Source organism: Boleophthalmus pectinirostris, unplaced genomic scaffold, assembly GCF_026225935.1.
Source record: "Boleophthalmus pectinirostris isolate CB_2022bp ecotype Guang Dong unplaced genomic scaffold, ASM2622593v1 HiC_scaffold_19, whole genome shotgun sequence".
Lineage (NCBI taxonomy): Eukaryota > Metazoa > Chordata > Actinopteri > Gobiiformes > Gobiidae > Boleophthalmus > Boleophthalmus pectinirostris.
Window position 1 is genome coordinate 11,526,768 of NW_026571140.1, and position 16,545 is coordinate 11,543,312.

The 16,545-nt window shown below is 40.4% G+C and overlaps 1 protein-coding gene across 1 annotated transcript in view; it reads left to right on the forward strand.

Annotated features, from left to right (window-relative positions):
* The first annotated feature begins 492 nt into the window (after positions 1-492).
* Positions 493-16,545, forward strand: part of znf536 (zinc finger protein 536) — a 217,606-nt gene continuing 201,553 nt past the window's right edge. The window contains exon 1 of the mRNA XM_020927455.2: positions 493-593. The gene's annotated coding sequence lies outside the window, so the exon portion shown is untranslated. The remainder of the gene's footprint in view (positions 594-16,545) is intronic.

Here is a 16,545-nt window from a genome sequence, read left to right on the forward strand (position 1 = left end):
TTCAGAAGAGCCTCCGGGCACCGCCGCTCGCCGGCTTTGATTTCATCTTTAACCTTTTTCGCCAGCGTCGCCTTGACCTCTGCAGTGGAGACCGGGTCTGAATTTGTTACATTTTCATCGTGACATCGACCCCTCCCTGTCCTCTTCCTTTTCCTCTTTTCTTTCTTACCTCTTCTTCCAGTTAAAGTCTATATTTTGTTGTCATCTCAGATCTAACTCTCTTTTCTTGACTCATAAAATCTATTCAGTTGTGTGTTTGATTTTGTTCAGTGCTTTTTGGGAGACTCAAAGATACTTACACACACACTTGTCCAGGGGTTGACCGATGGAAGCTGCCACGTCAGAGCGTTGAGTTTACATGTAAAGGCATCATTTTACTATTGTGCATCTTAGTGACATACTGTAATTGTTAGCTGCATCATTTCAGAAGGTCGCTGGTTGGATTCCCGTTATGACCCGAGTTCTAAACCACCTCTCGTCTGTGCTTTCTCCAGGTGGTCATCAGGGGAAGCAGTAGCCAGTGAGGAGTGACTGAGAGGGCCCACTCGATCCTAACAGGCAGCTTCAGTCCAGTATGCTGTTGGCGTGATAAGGTAAGTTTGCAAACTCGATGCACTTTAAAATGACTTCAAAGTAGAGTATTGATCGCATTCACACAAGGATACACAAGTACACTTTTCAATTGATAATGGCAATAGTATTTTAGAAATGTAGAAGTATAATTTTGTTTTGATTCAAGTACTATTCGACTAGCCACTTGTTATTAGATTTTTTCTTTTTCATATTTTAAAGGTACATTGTGTAACTTTTCTGGTGGAGGGTTTGCCATTTGTTTTTCTCTATGAAGATTATTATTATTGCTTTGTCTGAAATGTTTCACAGTATTGCATTAAACATTTCTATCATCATGGAGACCAAACCAGGGCAAGTTATTGGTTAGATCTATGGAGAGGCAACCCCGCTCAGTTTTTGAGCTATAAAACCACTTATCATTGATTAAATGTAAAGTAGATCTACTGAATAGGGGTGTAACGATATCCAAGTCTCACGATACGATATTGTCACAGTATGAACCTCACGGTACACTATTTATTGAGATATCGTGGGAAAACTCATGATATGGTGGGGAGGCTCACGATTAGAGATGTAACAATGTCCAAATCTCTCGTTACGATATTTTCACGATATACATTTCACGGTATGATATTTATTGCGATATTTTGTGGAGCCTAACAAAACTGTTAACATGCAATTTTTTCCTCTTAAAAATGCCTTGACAAGACTTAATCCAAAGAACTAAGACTTTGAACTGTTATTTCTTCTTGTAGTCTACACTGAAATGGAGCAAAGGCTCATGGTCTATGTAGTTCCCTCTGTCTTTTTTTTTAGCTATTGCTGCACCATAACTCTTAATTTAGGCAAACAGACTTGTAATTTGATATATTGTGATGGTCCACGATATTATTGTAAGAACTTTGACGATACGATATCATGATATTACTTTTTAATGTCTTACTGTGGAACATTTGAATCAGAGAAATGGCATATCCATAGAAACAAGAAGTTGATGGACCCCCTGAAAAGTTACATAGTACACCTTTAACTAAAATATGATTTGTTCTATTGGGAATTTCACCCATCAGCACACGTTCACACATATTCACATAATTTTCACAGACACTGCAAGCACTGTGAGCGACGTGCCTTGCCCATGAACACAACAACAGTATCATTTTTCAAACCGCAAATATCCATGCTAGTGTGAACGTCTCTACACAGAAAAAGTGAAGAGAAATATATATTTGTTCAAGTGTTAATGGGTTTGAAATGTCCAGGAGGTAAGTTGGGACGTGAAACGATTTCTTCTCACTGGAGAATAGACTGCTCCCATTGATCTGTAAGCTGATCCAAAGAGTGGTTACTTCTGAGAATCACCATGTTTTGGTTGAGTCCATGAAGAGGAGGGCATTATGTTAGTGGCTACTGTCATGTCGCATCAAGGTCTAAACAAAATGTAGAATGTAGAAATGTAGAAGAAGCAGAATTGAAGTGGAAGTGTAACCATAATCTTACGATGAATGATGTGGTTTTCAATGTGCTTTCACTGGATGAAAAGGGCAACATAAATTGGAAGATAAATTGTGAAAATAAATTCTAATACGTGATTAAAAGTGAGAAGTAAAAATACACAAGTTCAAAGCCAAAATTCGCATTACTCTGTACTTTAACGTACTCACATCTATGTTATAATGTTTCCTCATCAAAAACACATCTGGAGTTGTGGTTTGTTTCATTTGCACAACACAAAAACGGAAAACACTCTCTTCCACCTTGTGATGTCATGTGGTAATACAGGAAGTGCTCCAGAACGGATTGGAAATGTGAATCTCTACTGAAGTTAATAAATTAAAGTTAATAAAAGAAGCTGTTAACTTGAAAACTACCGCTTCACGATATTGTATTTTGAGCTTTGGAGATGTAGACAGACTAAAAATAAAGAATTACTCAAACGTGTGTGAATGAAACAAAACACAACTCCAGTTAGAATGGTTTCATCCTTCACTTGCCCTGTCAGAGTTGCATTTTAGGTCACTTATGCATGTTTGAGAACAGAAAGTCAGTGGGCCTGTTTTCAAGTCGTTTTAGATCATTATAGAAGTCTACAATGATCCAAATGTAAAATTCTGATCTATGTGTATGCTAGTGTATGGCTGAATCCAAGAATAAAGGATATGTTTCATCTTCGGAAAACACTTTTTGAGAACCATACCGAAGTTGCTCTACACATAACTTTGAGTAAGCAGATGTCTTGAGCGCACATATGTTAATTCTTTGTTTTGGTTTTCTGGTCTGGGAGTCCGCGGATCAGTGATTGTCGCTAACTTTACATAGCCCACATCTGATTTGCAAAACTGTCTCTCTTTTGGTTCTTTTACAGTAAGGATAAAACACTACATAGACAGCAGCGAGCGCGCACGAGCTAGCACACACTCCAACTGTTCGTCATTCACTCCAGCATTTAGTCTTATCCCCAAAGGCACTCTCTTAAACCACAACACACACACCACCACACAGCACACCACACTACACTGCTGCTATGTGCGCCGACAGAACTTGTAACAATCTGGATTGTGATAATCTATGATAATCATCCACCACATGCCACCTAAAAAACACACATGGGTGGCATTCAGCGCCCGCTCCGGCTGCTTGTTGCGTCTCCTCTCGCCTCCCTGTGCGCCTCCTCCAATGTCACTACCTCCAGCGTCAATGTCACCACTGCTTCTTCTTCTTCTTCTTTTATGGATGAGGCCCGCACGCATCAGCAGCCCGGAGAAAAGGTGCAGATTCTGGAACAATTTATGTTTGGCATTAGAGTAATTGAATCGCACTCGTATATCAAAGTAAGAAAAGTTGCGAGTTGGTGGTGTTGTAAATGCGAGGTGAGGATCCATGAAAACGTGCATGCATCTCTCCCCTTCTTCCTTGTCTTGAGAACAATGTGTGCCATCTTTTTTTATTCTCTCGCTCGCTCCCTCCTTTAGCTAGATGGATGATAAATTCCCAGCCGGAGAGCCAGCAACAGCTGTTGGCAGACAGGCCTGATATGAGAATAGCAGCATAGGATGAGCAGGCATTAAAAATTAATATGCTATTTAGCCTAGGTGTATTTTAGGTATTTGACATTTTCATGTCCGGGACAGACTCAATTTATTCATAGTACAGAAAAAAATAAAAAATAAAAAAATGATACTAGGGGAATGGGTGGTGGGAGTTGGGAGGGGGGAGGTGGGTTAAGGAGAAGGAAAGCAGGGAGCTCTGAGGACAGGACTGCAATGACTAATCGACTAATTACTACTATAAAAAAGTAGTAAAGTCATAGTAGCATTTGGATAACCATAATCATTATCTGGACAATCCTCTAAAACAGTGTTTCCCAACCAGGGGATCCAAGGGGGATTTGGAATGGTTTCAGTTTTTTTTTTTTTTATTAAGATTCTATTCTAAATGCCAATATCATTAAAAAAGATAAACAATATGAAAGAAAAACATCCTACTAGGAAACATGTATGTATTTGCCTGGTAGCATTTATTGAGTACTTGGATTGATTATAAGACTCATTTTAGGGGGTACTTGAAAAAAAAAAAATTATGGGAAATACTAAAACACATACAAAAAGACATTTTAAAATAAGAAACGGCTACATTATTAAGTCAAACTGCCAAAAATAATATCATATTTAGTGCACTTTGTGAGTAAATATTCTCTATTTCAGGTTAAAGTGCACTTTATTGTCCCCATATTTAAATGTGACCTTTGCATTTGATGCATCCTTCAGTGCCATTTGGTATCTCCATGATCAGGACCTGGTCAGGACTTCCTTAGCTAGAGGGATTTTTGCATGTTTTAGGTTGAAGTCTTCAGTCACTGGTCGACTGATGGAAAAATAAAATGCTGAAGTAATCATTAGCTGTGCTCCTATATAAGTATACTCTGGTCACTCTGGTTCTATGGTCACCTCACTTCACCTCTCCCCCCCAGAGAGGAGCTCAGGCTGGGTTAGACCACACCTCATCTGGCCCTGCTCTGTGAGGGCTTATCTGACCCGCCTACAGTCAGCTCTACTGTACAGTCACAGTGGAACAGATGTTGACAGATAGCCCGGGGCACTGCTTCAGATTCGACTAGACTTTTGTGCTTTGATAAAAACAGGTTTGAAGCAGACTGGTGGTTTTAACACTACTGTGAGATAAAATGAGGGTGCTGAATGATACATAGTTCAGACGCAGATGCATCAAATTCCTCTGGATTGAAAATAGGTGCAAGGTCACGGTGCCTCTTGAAAACAATTTTACAAAATGGACGTCGGGCAGGTTTTAGAGTGTGAGAAACTGTTTTTCCTCTGATAAAAAGGAATGGAAAAACAAACGGATTAGTTTAAAGGTGCACTGTGTAACTTTGTAGTAGAGGGTTCGCCACCTGCTTGTCTTCATGGAGATGTTATTGGTTTGTCTATGTCTCACAATATGGCATTAAACTTATCTATTTTCATGCCAGCAAGCCTGCAATTGCCAAGTTACAGGTCAGATCTGTGGATAGGTGAGCTCACTTTGGGAATACATGTGTTTTTGAGCTGTAAAACCCCTGTAATTGAATAAATGCAATATTATATTATATATTATATACTTAAATGAAAGATTTTTACTCTCTTAAAAACATGAAAAACAGTTCTCAGTGGTCCAAAATTATTGCCTGATTCAACATCCGGTTTCACTTTTTGGAAACTGTCTGACCTTGTAGCATTAGGATTCGTTTGTTGTTGTTGTTTTCCAAATCCCGTAGGAAGAAGGGCAATAACGTCTTTCCACTTGATAAAATTCACCAAACATTCTCTTTGTTCTGGCTTTAAATCCTCGGTCTTTGATGCCTACACAGAATGTATGGCTCTTCTCTGATTGGCTGGTGCCCGAATTCGCACTTCCGAAGCTTTTGCGAACCGTCTAGTGTATTCTGATTCCTGACCTAGTCGATGGAGAGAAATGAAATTGAGCAGAGGCACTAGGTGGTACCAGCCTGGCTACCAAAATTATTCATCACTTACAAAAATTGACATAAAAAATAAATTGGACACAGGCCCTTTAATTAACAGAAGACAATTCGTTGAGTATTTTTAATATTTTACGAATGACTTCCATCAAACGTCTGTCCGATTTGAAATCAAAGCAATCCTAAATGCCACAAATGTCAAGCATACACTTTTTTGTCACATTCTAAATAAACTAAAGCCATTTGTTTGAGTTACCTCTGCTCTTCAACATTTGGGTTTCAATCCTAAAATATATAACTAACAAAATAACACAGCCACGCGTTGCCGAGCGACCGAAAAGAAAGTGTACACTTGGAGTAGCATTTTCCACCAGTCTCATTTATCCAGATTAGCGACCTAAATGCCAGCTGTCATTACACAGACAATACTCAGCAACGCAAACTTTACATTCTGTTCATTTTAAACAATATTAGCCGAGATTCCTCTGCAGAACACACTGAGATAAGCTGGAGATGGGCTGACTGTGTATGCATGGTTGTATACAGCAGTCAAGGCCTCGGGTGGAAAGGGAGTTACACCACTGAACTACGCCAAACCAGTGTGGGCTTTGTAATTTTATACTCGCTACATACCCACATACATTTAGGGCATGCTTATAGCTTTGATTTTGTATTGTTAATATTAAAGTTTGATCATCAGGGGTAAAGGATAGTGCTGTATCTTATATTTGTCTTAAAAACCGAGTTCATTTTAAAGGTGCACTAAACGTTACTCGTAAACAACCCATCACCTGTTTGTATCTTTGGAGATGTTATTGCTGTAGGCTGCAATGTACAGTACTACAGTATAGCTTGTATTTACTTATGTACTTATGTATTTCTGTATAAGTAACAGGTAAGATCTGTGGAGCTCCAAACCCAGTAACAGTAAGAATGCATGTTTTCAAGGTTTCTGTTAAAAGATTTGTTATGAAATCAATGATGAGTAGATGTTTAATGATATACTGTGAAACATTTTAGAAAAAGGAATAACATCTCCACTTAAACAAGCACGTGATGGACCAGAAAAGTTCCACAGTGTAGCTTTAAAGTTCTTCCTCACATTCCTTATTCATTCCGAACATCCTAATTGTTCACCGCGTTGAGTTTAAAAGCGCTTTTCGCAACTTTTAGAGACTGGAGCAGAGTGCCGTCATGGTAAAGCTAATAAGAACTAGCATCCTAACAGTGCACTTCCTTTTGGGTGACAGTAGCTCAGTTGGTAGAGCGTCCGTCCACTGATCTGAAGGTTAGCGGTTCGAGTCTTGCTCTTGAAAGTCTCTGTAGAAAGGCACTGTATAAGAATGTGGTTGATTACCAAATATGACCAAATATTCTTGATTCTCAGATGTTAAAACACTTAAGTCGACGCAGACAGCACACAGCAGTCTCATGTCTACCTTAAGAGCTGCCTTTGTGATGTAGCCATACTGGGGCAAAACATATTTTACACTATGTGGTCAAAAATCAGATATAGACTCTTAAATGTATGATAATGATCTGATTTAGAAGTAAAAAAAATAGTAACAATTCAGCTCTATCTCCTGGTTGTCCAAATATATTCTCACTATATACTGCAACAAAAAAACTGATTAAAATTCATGATATTTCCACTGTATTCCAAATATACTTCTAAAAAAATATTCCCTGATGAGTTGACAGGTGTTTTGAACAAACCTGCACCCTGAGCCCGTGGTATATGGGCTCCTCCATACAAAGTGCACATATTTAAACATGCCTGAATCAGCTGTAAAGTGCATGCACCTGCTCACACTCGAGCCCAAACATCAGCCTGACGTCAAAAACCCGCCGCACGTTATTACATTTGCACAGCACTTTCGACTACAAGCTAATGTTCTATCGGATTCACTAACCTGCTGCTAATTTTGTATTATTTTCTATTACTTGCAATGTAAAGTTGAAAACAGCATACATTATTGATCCATAAGGACATTAGTTGGACACAGTAACTCACACATCACAATAAATATTATGACAAAAATATAATATAGCTCTAAAGTAGCTCTGTTATTGGCTGATAATAGTGAAAGTAAATAAATAAATTGCGTTTAAGGGCCGATATTACAGTATTTTCTGATCTAAGTCACAATGTTGTTGCTTTATCACAAACAGACCTGGAGTTGCCTTTTGTTTCTTTCTCACGTTTAACACACAAGCCCTACATTTATTAGTATATGTAGGCTAAGTTCTTCTCTCAGACAAACTCTGTTCCCCCTTGTGATGTCATGTGGTAATACAGGAAGTGCTCCACTGTTTTTAAAACTCCACACACCTTCACTAGAATAACTTTGGACAACTTCAGCCCTGGAATTGCCAATCTCTATTATGATAATAATACACCAGATGTATTTATTCGTTTTGAGTAATGATTTGAAGTACTGCAGTGAGTCCAAGTTCCTGATGGATTGTAGGAGTGAGTTCCAGAGGGACGAGGCAGCGGAGGTAATGGCTCGGTCCCTCAAGGTCTAGTACTTTGTTGCTTTGTTCCGATGAGCGGAACAAGGAGGTTGGTGTGGGCTGATCTGAGGCGGCGGGAGGGACAGTGCATGGTGGGACGGAGGGCCCAGGTTACGCAGGGACTTGTAGGTGATGAGGAGGACTTTGTATCAAATGCGGTACACAAGAAAATTTTGTTTTTGTTTATATTCGGCTTTTCCACACGTGGCTGATAGGCAAAAAGTCAGTCGGGCCGCTTGCTTGTTTTGACAGTTGCGTTGTGTATGTCTGTCATGAGATAACTTGCCTGTGGAGTTGATTGAGGACAGGAGTGATGTGGGCTCTGTAGTGGGTGTGGGTGAGGAGGCGGGCGGTGGAGTTTTGGATGTATTGCAGTTTTTGGATTAGAAGGTTCTTGCAGTCATCGAGTTTGAAGGAGATAAAGGCATGAATAAGGATTTCTGCGGTAGAAGAAGGGGTGTAGACGGGAAAAAAAGATGTTTTGATACCAAGGTGTGGCCATCGAAGAAGAGCGAAATGTTCTGAGCAGACGGGAAGAGAGCTTTGGGTCTGATGATGAGCAGTTCTGTTTTATCGCTGTTGAGTTTGAGGAAGTTGCGATCCATCCAGGTTTTAATGTCAGTCCGGCAGTTTGTGACGGTGTAGAGAATGACTGAGGTGATGGATTTGGCGAAGATGTAAAACTGAGTGTCATCGGCGTAACGGTGGAAATGGAGTCCACGGTTGACGGATGACGTGGCCGAGGGGAAGCATGTAGATGATGAAGAGGACGGGGCCGAGCACTGAACCTTGGGGAACACCGGTGGTGACGGGGGAGGAGTGAGATTTGGAGTTATTTATGGAGACGTAGAGATGACGGTGAGAGAAGTAGGAGTGGAAACAACCACTACATGACATCACAAGGTGGAACTGAGCATTCTGAGCTGTGGAGATATAGACGGACTAATAATGCAGCGTTACTTAAACATGTGTAACTGGAAAAAAAAGCACAATTCTGGGTGTGTTTTTGATGATTTAAAGCTCACAAGAGTCGTTTTTGCATAAAAGACTTTTATTCTAAAATTCCGTACGTTCATTATACTTGAAAACAATTACTTTCCAATTTTCTTTACAATCTCCACCATACTCAAACTCCCTCTCTTTCTCTCTCTCCCTATCTCGGCTGCCTGCTTGCGCTCCTCCTCGCTCTCCTCCTCTGTTCCATACATCTCTATTGCTCGGCGGCAGCTCCTTGGCGTCGCCGTAGAGACGAGGTGCACTGTATATACACCTCCTGTTATTACCTTGGGGAACGTTTAGCAGCTCAATGTTAAACACCATAACCTGCGCTACATCGGCAGGCGGAGGCAGCGGCGGCGGGAGCAGACAGGAGGCTATAGGCATCTAGGCATCCAGGCGGTAGGGCAGGGGGACCGGGGAAAACCTGGGAGGGTGAAACTGGAGATGAGTCGTGTTCCAGTGATCCCAGTGATAAAACGACAAGAGAGAGAGAGAGGAAAGAAAGGAAAAAGTGTGTGTGACAAGATGGCTTTATTGGAATCCACTACATGCACTGTAAAAAAAACAAACAAAAAAAGTATAGTGAGTTGAAATGGTTTGAATTCAGAATGTTCACTCAAGAAAATAAAATATGGACCATAAAGAAATATATGACATCACCTTGTTCCAATTTATTATGTGATTTCAAAGCAAAAAATAAATACAAATTTATATTCAATATGAAAATGTGAAATATGTAAATGGAAAAAAGATGTCGGTTTATTAGTTTATTTGATTTTGTTTAACTGATTTTGTTACATTTAGACTTTACATTTTCTGCCAGTTTGCCAGTTTATTTATTTATTATCAAATTTCGGAAAGAAATACCTGTAAAACTGAAAGATAATCACTTGTAATCCATAAAATCCTACTTCATGCATGGATAATTTTGCTTAAAAAAAGTGAGAAATACCCACTACGCAGAAAACAGGTGTCCAAATCTAAACTTGAACACACCAACATTTAAAGGTACACTATGTAACTTTTTGGCTGAGGGTTCGTAATAGTAATAAAATATTTATTCGGAAATTCCATAAATGGCAAATTGCATTATGTTCCAAATGTAATTGATACATAAAGGCAGTGATTTTACATTACTAATAGGGGTGTGCAAAAATATTGAAATATCGATATATCGTATCGTTTAATGTGTATCAATATCATGGGCTGCTGTATGGATATATCGCTAAGAGTCATTTTTGGTATATTTCATTAAATTATTTTGTGTAAGAGCTACAAAAGTGTTGACATTTTCAATATTTTGATGAATAAAATTGGTGTTTTTCAAATTAACTTTGCACAAATTTAGTAAACTTTTAGTATCACAGCCATGATTTAGCCTTTTACACTGAACCGTATTGAATCGATGTGAAATATATCGTATCGAATCGAAAGCTCACTGTATCGAACCGTGTATCATATTGTGGCCTACGTATCGAGGTTTGTATCGTATTGAAAACTTCTAAACGATACCCAGCCCTAATTACTAATCTAATCTAATAATTCCAGAAAAGTTTCTCGCCACCTGCTTGTTTCTATGGAGACGTCATTGCTCTGCCTGGAATGTTCCACAGTATGACATTAAACAGCTTTATTATAGCTCAAAATACCTAAAAAAAAAAACAGGCATTCTGACTGAGAGCGGGGTCGCCTCTCCACAGATCTGACCCGTAACTTGGTCCGGTTTGGTCTCCATGATGATAAAAAGGCTTAATACCACACTGCGAAACTGAACATTCCAGTCAAAGCAACAACGTCTCCACTGCGAAAACCATTTGACGGACCGTCTACGAGAAAAGCTACGCAACGCACCTTTAAATCAAACCCACTCAAATGACGACTGATACTCTAAATCCTTTCCCTTTCTACCTCTCTCTTATCACATCTCTCTTTCCTTCCTCGCTTTATTGTCACCCTCCGCACGACGACAGCGCTCCCCTTAATGGAGGCGTCTAATTCTAAGTGATATCTCTACTACAAAGTAAACACAAATCAAAGCGCCGCAAACTAAGAGGCGTCTGCGTTCATTTGAAACTCATCTTAACAGCCTCCTTCATTTGCGCTTCCACCCCTCCCTCCTTCCCTTCTCTTCCCCATTGATTTCACGTAACCGGGGTTAAGTGAAAGAACGACGGAAACCAATGGATCCACTTGAGTCGGCGAGGGGAGGCGCGGGGGGGAGGATCCGAACCCGTCCCGGCCGCCGTTTGTCTATTTACGTTCTCCGTTTTACACTGATCGCGTTTTGTCTTGGCATTAAGCGGCTAATTAAAAGTTAACTAAGACTCGGAGTCGTCCATAGGTACCGGGGAAACCTGGGAGAGACCGATGGATCCACTTGACTCGTATCAGGGTCAAGAGAAAGACAGAGAGAAGGAGAAGAGAGGGAAGGAAAGAGAGAAAGAGAGGGGAAAGAGAGACGTTTAAGTAAAAGTACATCAGAAACCAATGGATCCACTTGAATTGCGTTGGGGACTAGAGAAAGAAAGAGACAAGGAGGGAGAAAAAGAGAGTGAGAAAGAGTGGGAAGTGAAGAATTAAGAGAGGAAGAGAGAGAGAGTAAAGGATGGAGAAAGACAGAGAGAGAGAGGGTTCAGTGAAAGTGAAAGTACATTGGAAACCGAGAGAGAAAAGCGGGAGAAAGAAAGAGAGGGAGAGAGAGAGCGGTTTAACAGAAAGGAAGTCGTAAACCAATGGATCCACTTGGCTCGCGTCAGGAACAAGAGGAAGAGAGGGAAGGAGAGTGGGGCAGAGAAAGAGTGAGAAAGGGCTGAGTGAAAGTATGATGAAAACCAAAAGGAGAGGAGAGAGGGAAGGAAGAAAGGAGGCAGAAAGAGAGCGAAAGAGAGAAAGTTAAGTAAAAGTACATCGGCAATCAAGAGAGAGAGAAAGAGGGAAGGAATGAGGGAGAGAGGAAGAGAGAGAAAGAGTGGTTTAAGTGATAGTACGTCATAAACCAACGTATCCACTTGACTCGCTTTGGGGACAAGAGAAAGAAAAAGAGAAGAAAGAAGAGAGAAAGGGAGAGAGGATTGAGTGAAAGTATGTTGAAAACCAAAAAGAGAACGAGAGGGTGGGGAAGAGAAAGAGAGAGGGAAGGAGGAAAGGATGGAGAAAGACAGAGCGACAGTGTGAAAGTGAAAATACGTCGGAAACTAAGAGAGAGATAGGGAAAAAGAAGGAGGCAAGAGAAAGAGAGAGGTTGAGTGAATGTCTGTTGAAAACCAGCAGGAGAAAGAGAGAGAGAAAGGGAAGGAGGAAAGGATGGAGAAAGAGAGAGCGAGAGAGAGTTAAGTGAAAGTAAAAGTACATCAGAAACAGAGAGAAAGAGAGGGAGAAGGAAGGAGGGAGGAAGAAAGAGATGATCCCAGTAATGAAAACAACAAGAGAAAGAGAGAGAGAGAAGGAGAGAGGGAAGGAGAGAGTGAGAGAGAGAGAGAGTGAGAGAGAGAACGGTTTAAGCAAAAGGAAGTCGGAAACCAATGGATCCTCTTGACTCCTGTCGGGGACAAGAGAAAGAGAAAGAGAGGGAAGAAGAGATGGAGAGAGAGAAAGAGGGTTCAGTGAAAGTATGTTGAAACCAAAAAGAGAATGTGAGAGAAGGGAGGAGAGAGAGAGAAGGAAGAAGGAAAGGACGGAGAAGGAGGGAGAGAGAAAGAAGGTTTAGTAAAAGTACTCATGAAACCGAGAGAGAGAGAGGGCGGGAAGGAAGGAGGAAGAGAGAAAGAGAAAGAGAGAGGGATGAGTGAAAGTATGTTGAAACCAAAAAGAGAATCAAGAGAGAGGGGAGCAGAAAGAGAGATGGAAGGAGGAAAGGATGGAGAAAGACAGAGAGAGGGAGAAGTGGTGGGGAGGGTCTAAGTGAGAGTACATCAAAAACCAAAAGAGAGGAGGGAGAAAGAGAGAGAGAAAGAGAGAGGGTTAAGTGAAAGTACATTGGAAACCAAGACAGAGAGAGGGAGAAGGAAGGAGGGAGAGGGAGAGGAGAGAGAGAGAGAGAGAGAGAGAAAGAGAGAGTGGTTTAAGTGAAAAGAAGTTGGAAACCAATGGATAAGAGAAAAAGAAAGAGAGGGAAGGACAAAGGGAGAGAGAGGGTTGAATGAAAGTATGTTGAAAACGACAAAGAGAACGAGAGAGAGGGGAGGAGTGAGAGAGGGTTAAGTGAAAGTTCATCGGAAACCGAGAAAGAAAGGGAGAAGGAAGGAGGAGAGAGAGAGAGAGGGTTGAGTGAAAGTATTTTGAAAACCAAAAAGAGAACGAGAGAGAGGGGAGGAGACAGAGAGAAAGAAGGAGGACAGGATGGAGAAAGACAGAGAGTGAAAGTACATTGGAAGTCGAAAGAGAGAAAGGGAGAAGGAAGGAGGGAGTGAGAGAGGGAAAGAGAGAGAGAGAGAGTGATTTAAGTAAAATGAAGTTGGAAACCAATGGATCTGCTTGATTCGCGTCGGGAACAAGAGAAAAAGAAAGCAAAAGAGAGGGAAGGACAGAGGGACAGAGAAAGAGAGAGACAGGCTTGAGTGAAAAAAAACGTAGGGAGTAAGAGAGAGAGAGTGTTAAGTGAAAGTACATCGGAAACCAACGGATCGACTTGACTCGCGCCGGGGACAAGAGAAGGAGAGAGAAAGAGTTTGAGGGAGGGAGCAACAGAGAGAAAAAGAGAGAGGCTTAACCGGAGGTGGTACCCGAACCCATCCCGGCCGCCGTTTGTCTGCTCACATTCCCCTCTTTACGCTGACGCCGTTGTGTCTTTCCTGACATTAACCGGCTAATTAAAAGTTCACTAAGACTCGGAGTTGCCTGCCGATTGCGAGGCCTTTGCGGTTTCCCGTCCTCTCCCGTCTTTGATTGGCCGATCGCTGTCACTCCCGATCAGTCAGACGCCCACGCTCCCTCCCTCTTCTTTTAGTAGCATATTGTACACATCAAGAGGACCCCCCAACCCCCTTCCTCCGCCCTCACCCTTCTCCCTGACACGGGGGGGTGGGGGGGAGCTGGGGGCGTTGAAGTCCGTCTCATAGGAGTTTTGGGGAGGCGACTTGACAGCAGGGCCTATAAGCCAAACGGGAGGGATCCGAGCGGCGTCCGTGCTCATCAGCGGCGTGACCGGCGTGAAGAAAGTGACGGGTGTAGGTCTGTGTTGTCACGATACTGAAATTTCAAAGTTGATGTCGATACTTTGTTTTTCAGAATTAAAATGGTAGATAGTATTTACAGGCCACCGAGCTGTAAGTTTAGTTCGTAAAGAATAACTCGAGTCATACTTGAGTCACTATTTTTAGCACTTGAGACTTGACTTGATAAAATAGACTAAGATTTGTGACTCGACTTGGACTTGAAGCTCAATGACTTGGGACTTGACTCGGACTTTAGGCCTGTGGCTTGAGAAGACTTGATGCTTCTCCTAAAAAATATATGCTTTTAGAAAATACTTTTCTCTTTACAGCTGATAAATGCGGTGCTTAATTTTACAGGAACAAACTGCGTTACTTTGGATGTAACTGAAGTACTGTGATATAGTATCCTCAAATGTACTACAGTAATATATAGTACAATACAGAACAAAGAACATGACCATTCTATTTCAGACTACATGACAAAATAACTGCATTTCAAAATCTTAATTCTTTCTATTCTGACTGTAAAGATTCACACTAAGTTCTTGCCAAAACATTTAAAAAGGAAAAAGTAGCATTTCTACAACTCTTACAAAAATACTCATATATAAATATAATATGACTAAGTACAATTTAAACTGCTAAAATCTAAGCTTTATTTGGTACTTCAGTTTAAAGACTTGAAATGACTTGAAGCTCAAAGCAGACGACTTGGACTTGATTTGGACTTATGGGCCAGTGACTAGAGACTTGACTTGGACTTGCCTGTATTTGACTTGGGACTTGACTCAGACTTGAGGTCAAAGACTTTAGACTTACTTGAGTCTTGTAAAACAAAACAAATTGGTCTCACGTCTGATTATTGTTTACCACGTGGTCCAGGTAGGTTCCTTAGTGCTTTTATACTTGTTCTGATACATCTCAAGATCATTCTAAAGCAATTCAGGAAAGGTTCATTTCTTGAGTCTTTTAGTATCGATACTTGTGAAAAATTATTAAGTTTCGATTTTGCATTTTCGAGTTTGCTTTTCATCTTCGACATGGTATCATTTGAATAGAATGTTTCATGATATGGCATTAAATGTGTTCTGTGTGTGTCTTCATGGTGACAAGTAAGTGACTTGATCTGAGCCATGTTACAGGTCAGATCTGTGCAGAGGCAACCCCGCTCACAGCAACAATGCATGTTTGTGGAGGTGTTTTGTTTTGTTTTTTTAGATAAAACTTGAGCAATTTAACACGGGCAAAGTAGACACGTTTAATGCCATACTGGGGAACATTCCAAGCAAAGCAATAACATCTGCATAGAGACGAGAAAGTGAGAGAAAAAAAAATACGCAATGCACAATTTAAGAGAGTAGAGAGAGAACAGAGACAGGATACACTGCAAAAAAGAAATCTTCATATTTCTGGACATGACTTGACCATTTGAAGTTCTGTTTAGAATTTCTTAAGACTTTTTAAAAAACTTTTCTAACTCATGCATCTGACTCTGTAAGCCAATGGTCTCTAACCTGTAGATCGGGAGCTACCAGTAGCTCTCCACCCCCTTCTTCTCTAAGTAGCTCGCCAAGGAATTTCTAAATTATACGTATTGCACTAAATAACTAAAATGTGATTGATTAAATGCATATTTCCATTGTAAATGTATAATTTTGATGCTTAACTTTGTAAACTGATAACTTGATAATGGTTTATGTTTTACAGGCCCCTAACTGTACCTCGTTTGAGGTTTACCATGGTTTTTATATTTCCTCTGTTTCTGGCCACCGCTAAAACTAGTAGCTCTTTAGCATTTTCATTTTATAGAAAGTAGCTCACAAGAGGAAAAAAGTTGGGAAAAAATCTTTCTCTTTTTTGCATATTTTTCCTGGGGGACCCATATTTTAAAAGTCACAAACCATCGTGACCAAAGTCAATAGACATTACTCATAAATCACAAAATAAAGGTGGATTTGACCATTATTGAACATTAATGAGGATATTTTATTGTTGACTGAGTGATCGTGTCTCTCTGAACAATTAGTATTACTCAAGTTTTAAACAGTGAAAAACAGTAAGTGAACCAGCAATAAAAAGGAACCGTAAGTCACCTATTTGGACATTAAACTTAGCCCATTTCTTTTTCTTTTCAACATTCAATTGAACCAGGAATACTGGAACAAAAGAGTCAATAAAATAATCACAAAAAGATTAGAAATGATACAAAACATGTCTTAACATTTCAACATTTCTGATGAGATAGGTGGGCCTGTCTGCTGTTTTGTAATGCATTACAGTGCGGAGAGTGCAACACATCTATCAGTCTGTTTTTGTTTCTGCCTTTGT